Source organism: Narcine bancroftii, chromosome 1 (genome assembly GCF_036971445.1).
Source record: "Narcine bancroftii isolate sNarBan1 chromosome 1, sNarBan1.hap1, whole genome shotgun sequence".
Classification (NCBI taxonomy): Eukaryota; Metazoa; Chordata; class Chondrichthyes; order Torpediniformes; family Narcinidae; genus Narcine; species Narcine bancroftii.
Genome location: NC_091469.1, coordinates 20,215,434 through 20,221,433, shown reverse-complemented (window position 1 = coordinate 20,221,433; position 6,000 = coordinate 20,215,434). Strand labels below are relative to the sequence as shown.

The following is a 6,000-nucleotide window of genomic DNA, read 5'->3' as shown; positions in this document are numbered from 1 at the left end:
AGACATGGAGGCAATTCGCCATCTTGATGCAGGTAAAGAGATCCCCACACAAAAGAATATCAGCAGGTTTTGCAAAATCTCAGCAGACTGAAAGTTGATGAATGATTGTAAATAATCATCTTCTCTCAGCCATCTAAACCTGGTGTGGCTTCAGTGAAGGGAAATAAGTGAAAGAAGACTGAACCAACGATGCAAAATTTGTATGGATTGTCCATGATGATTAACTGCTCTTGTGCTAATTCAGTTTGATCATTAAATCAAAGTGGAAAAGTTATTTATTGAACAAGGTTCTCTGATCTAAAATTATTATCGCTGTCGGCTACACTTAGGAAATTATATTTTAGCTTTTATTACCTGAAAGCTTCAGTAGATTGGCTAATGAAATCTATTGTTCTTGGTAGTGCATGCTAACACTGTGTCAAATGGGACACTGAAAGGAGAGTAAAATCTAGAGGGCTGAGCTGCACCAAGAGAAATAGAAAATGATACTTGTAGAGGAATGGATGGGGAACCAGGCGAATATACAGTGGAAGTATTTGAAGTGGTTGAAGCAGACATATGGACAAAGATAGATAATAAATGGGAATGACTTTCAAAGCTAAAAATATGGTAGCTTGCAAAGGTTCACATTCCAAGATATCTTGTACATTTAATGATACAGAACTGGTGGAAAGCTGTCCAATTCCCCTCTCTCCTTATTTCCCTTTATCTCTGCAACATATGCATGCCCTTCAGGTCCCTGCTGATTCTTTTACCACTATATGAAAGAGTAATTTGCAGAAGCCAAATAACCGACCAGCATGTCTTTGTGATGTGGAAGGAAATGCAGTAACATGCAGCACTGGAGGTCAGGTTCAAACCCAGGTCTCTGCAGCTGTAAAGCATTAACTGTTGAACCATGTCAGAAGTTGCTTGGATTTTGAATAATCTCCCTCTTCCATACTGTGTCTCTCAGTTATGAAAACAAAAACCGAGCATTCGCGATGTCCCGATGAAAGATCATTGGCTTCAAACGTTACCTTTATTTTTTTCTCTCTCTGCGGATACTCCCTAAACCACATTTGTTCTTTTTATTTAAGATATCCAGTAATTGCAGTTATCTTCTTATTTTTAAAGTCCCAACAGCAGAAGAATATCAGAATCTTTGATAATTTCCAAAAAAATATTCAGCGGCTTCTTTGATTGATTTGGTATGAAACAGATATCACTGAAAGCAACCACTCAAACTTTAGAATTGTTGCAAATTTAACACCAATTAGTACCAAATTAAAGACAGTTTATGCAATGGATCCAGACCCATTGTAGCAGAACCCTGGAACCAGCTGAGGATATATTAATCTCCTCCTCAATGTATCATGTGTGAGGTTAGAGAATGAATGCCAACAGTGTAATGTTTCTGAAGGAACTTAGTCAGTTTTCACCTCACACCTAGGCACATGCATTTATCCAAAGCCCTTTAATGGGAATGGGAATTCAGGCTTATGTTTGTGCCCTTTCATTTCTGCTCCAACAGACAGCAGCTAAATCAATACATAGAAGAAAGCATGGCCTCAGTGTAACAAGACCTGACTGATATGTCAGCAGTTTCTGGGCCTTCATCAAGAATGAACAGTCAACACATATATGTTTATTATTATGTCCTGACAGGATTTGAGAACATTGGAGAGAGTTCCCGAGAGCTGTTTTCAATGTTTTTGGCTTTGAATTCCCTCCTTTTTTTTTTGTTGCTTGCAGTAGATTGCAGGAGAAAGCTTCTAATGAACGAGGAGCAGGGTCGAAGGACCCAAAGAAGTAGAATAGGTTTGCACCGATTTGGGCAGTGAGTTCCAGACTTTTACTCCTCTCTCTCTCTTTGGCTTGGCGTCGCAGACGAAGATTTATGGAGGGGTAAATGTCCACGTCGGCTGCAGGCTCGTTCGTGGCTGACAAGTCCGATGCGGGACAGGTAGACACGGTTGCAGCGGTTGCAAGGGAAAATTGGTGGGTTGGGGTTGGGTGTTGGGTTTTTCCTCCTTTGTCTTTTGTCAGTGAGGTGGGCTCTGCGGTCTTCTTCAAAGGAGGTTGCAGCCCGCCGAACTGTGAGGCGCCAAGATGCACGGTTTGAGGCGATATCAGCCCACTGGCAGTGGTCAATATGGCAGGCACCGAGAGATTTCTTTAGGCAGTCCTTGTACCTCTTCTTTGTACCTCTTTTGTACCAGACTTTTACTACCATCTGGGGAAAAAACATTTTTTCCTCAATTCCCCTCAGAACCTTCTACCAATTATTTTATTCTTCTAATTCTGCTTTTTTTGACCCATTTGCTGAAGGAAATAGATCTGGAAAAGGAATTTTAAAAATATTTTAAATTAGCAATTGATCTATATATATATATATATAAAATTAAATTGTTTCTGCAATTCAAGAGCACTTTTAAAGTTAAAGAGAATTTATTTCAGAGAAGTAACCTTCTATTTTTATGCAAATGATATGAGATCAGCAATAATTTGTATAATTTCCTTAAGTGAATCAATAACGGCACAGAAAGGCCACTGATTGATGTATATTCTTTGACGGCTCTACTTGAAAGTGTAAAGTTGATCCTTTACACTTGAGGTCATTCATTTTGGAGTATATTTCATGTTAGACCACATTAGTTAGTTTATAATGTATTTTGTACAAAATAATGTTTTCAAGCATTCCCCATGGCAATTAAAAACACAAGACATTTTAACCTATCTCACAGATACAGTATGCTTACTGGCAATTCTTCCATTTTCTTTTATGAAACTTTGTACACAGATCTGCACACATACTATAATAGATTTAGAAGCTGTGTGTTTTGTTCTACATTTTATTTATGCTTTTCATCCTTTAAACAACACCAGTGTGTAGGTGAATGGTAGGATCTGGAGGGAGAATATGAGAGGTTAAAAAAAATGAGCTGAATGGAGGATGAGTGTGAATGGTTTAATGATGGTCAGTGTGGATATGGCAGATCAAAGGGCCTGACTGTGCCATATCGCTCTATGACTTCAGCTTCCATTGGATTATTCCATCCAAGGTGATCCAGGAAAACCAGATATTTATCCTCTGATCCATTCTTTATCATTATTCTTGACAAAAATCACACTTGCTGATTTGGTGAAAGATATACTGGACAGTGATCCAAGTGCTGAATGCATGGTGTTGGGGTGTAAGACTATCAAAATACCATGTAAGGTCAAATTTATCTGAGAAGATTCCTTATGATCCAAAGGGCGACTTAAAATCTCTGTTACGTAAACAATGTTTTTCACTCTTTTTTAAGAAAATAATCAGCTCACTTATAGATCAGCACCTACAAATCTGACCAAGAAAGCCCCCAGATTGTTCCAAGGATTCAACATATTCAAAAATGTTATACCCATTAGCTTTTGGGAAAAAAAAGTAATGGTTATTATCCAGAACTTAATGAGAACTTTCTTATTACCCATAAAATTAAAAGTAAAAAGAATTCATCATATATATGAATGTATAAATGTATTCAAGGACAGATCTTTTCAATATGCACAGATACATTTCTAAATAAGATTAATATAAAAAGATTCCACGGCATAATATGAAGGAGAGCCATGGGAATTCCTTTTTGTGCTCTAACCAATATTTATCATCAAATACAAATTTTATGATACACTTAATATTAAAACATTAGCAATGATTCTGCAAATTCTGAAACCAAAGAAAAACACAGAAATACTCAACAGGTCAGGCAGCATATGGGGAGTGAAGAAGCAGAGTTAAAGTTGAACAAGTTTTTATTGGAATTGGGAAAATTTAAAGATCGGCATATGTTAGAATGCAAAGAAAGACAGAAGAATAAAAGAGATTGATTCCAGAGCTGACCTCATCAAAGTATGATATAAATATTGTCCAGAGCTGCAATCTAGAGGTGAGAGTGACATCATTTGTGGCATTGAATAGACCTGGTAAAATTGAAAGACAGGAAAAGCTTTCACTTAGATGGGTTCCCATAACAAGATCTTTTATTGAAAGGAAGTAAGAAACAAAGTTGAGAACCTGTTCACCCAGGCAGAGCGAGGGATGAGGAAGGAAGACTGTTTGCATCTGAATTCAAGGAAGAAGCAAAGAGTGTAGGACCTCCTTATCAATTTCAAGTTCTGTTTTTGAAATCTGAACACCCTTGGCAAGACCATCATTAATTGTCTTTACCTAATTGTCTTTGGGAAGGTGGTGAAGAGATTCCTTCTTGAGCCATTGTGGTCCTTTTACTGTAGGTGCTCCCACTGTATTATTAGTTGCAGAATTCCAGGAATTACACCAGCAACAATGAAGGTGGTACAGTGCCCTCCATAATGTTTATGACAAATACACTTTTTCTTTATTTGCCCAAGTGCAAAGCAAAAATTCACATGTGATTAAAATGCACATCCAGATTTTATTCAAGATTATTTGTGTACTTTTTGGTTTGACAATGTAGAAATTACAGCACTTTTTATACATAATCCCCTCATTACAGGGCACCATAATATTTAGGACATAGGAGTAGTATGTTTATTAAAGTTGTCATGTTCAGTACTTTGTTGCATGTCCCTTGGATGCAATGACTGCTTGAAGTCTGATTCATAGACATCATCAAGTGCTGAGTATCTTCTCTAGTGATGCTCTGCCAGGTATCTACTGCAGCCATTTTCAGCACCTGTTTGTTTTGGGGACTTGTCCCCTTGAGTTTGCTCTTCAGTGTATGGAAGGATACTCAACTGGATTTAGATCGGGTGATTGACTTGGCCATTCAAGAATTTTCCAGTTTTTAACTTTGAAAAACTCCTTTGTTGCTTTAGTAGTATGTTTGGTATCATTGTCTTGCTGTAGGATGATGTGCCGTCCAATGAGTTTGGAGGCATTTGCTCAAACTTGAATAGATGTTTCTATACATCTCAGAATTCATTTTGGCCCTGTCATCAACAACTACATCATCAATAAAGATAAGTGCACCAGTACCTGTGACAGCCATACATGCCCAGGCCATAACACCTCCACCATCATGTTTCACAGATGAGGTGGTATGCTTTGGATCTTGGACAGTTCCTTTACACCTTCACACATTGCTCTTGCCATCACTCTGATACATGGTCTCATCTGTGCACAAGGATCTTTTTTCCAGAATTCTGCAGGCTCTTTTAAATACTTTTTAGCAAACTGTAATCTAGCCATCCTGTTTCTGTGGCTAACTAGTGGTCTGCATCTTGCATCACGAAGTCTTCTGTAGACAGTAATTATTGGCCTATCATGCCTGCCTCCTGAAGAGTGTTACTGATCTGTAGGATAGGCGTTTGGGAATTTTTCTTCATCATGAAGAGAATTCTTCTGTCATCAGTATTGTTTTTGTAAGCATTAGATTACTCCCTTTATCCTGAGTTTTGATTAAGTAATAACCAGCACTTTATACATCTGTTCTTAAATTAATTTTAAAAAGTGTAGCGGCTACTACAGTAGATGCTGCTAAATGAAGGCAAACACACACAAAAGTAGTCAACACAAGACTGGTTTATTGCAGACATACACAGACCTTTTATTCCCTGCCTGTTAATGAGCTCATTAGTGAACAGCAGTTAAAGCTATGAGCCATTCGCACCCCGCCCCTTTAGGCAGGGGCTTCATCTGATCCACTCGCTGTACTTTAGCGCCCAGCACTGCTAGCCCGTGATGTGTCAGGTAAGTCTGTGAACTGACAGTGGCGGTTCACAATACCACACTGTGCGCCCGCTACATCACCCCCCACCCCCCCCCCAGAATAGTCACTGTAACTTAAGATGCCAGATACGATTGACTTAGGCAGATGCCCACGTCACCTGGGTTGAGGGTACTGAACTGGTGAAGTAGGGTCCGTATGGGCAGGTTTAAGTCTGTCCACACTGAATAGCTGCAGATGCCCTCTGATGTCTAATGTATATACCACTCCATCTCTCTTAATCACAGGAAATGGTCTTTTTTAGGGTTTTCGTAACGTGTCCCTTGAA

The 6,000-nt window shown here is 38.7% G+C and overlaps 1 long non-coding RNA gene across 2 annotated transcripts in view; it reads right to left on the bottom strand.

Annotated features, from left to right (window-relative positions):
- Window positions 1-623: 623 nt before the first annotated feature.
- Window positions 624-6,000, bottom strand: part of LOC138755469 (uncharacterized) — a 60,319-nt gene continuing 54,942 nt past the window's right edge. For both annotated transcript variants that reach the window (XR_011352319.1, XR_011352322.1), the window contains one exon: window positions 624-2,319. This is a non-coding gene — a long non-coding RNA (uncharacterized lncRNA). The remainder of the gene's footprint in view (window positions 2,320-6,000) is intronic.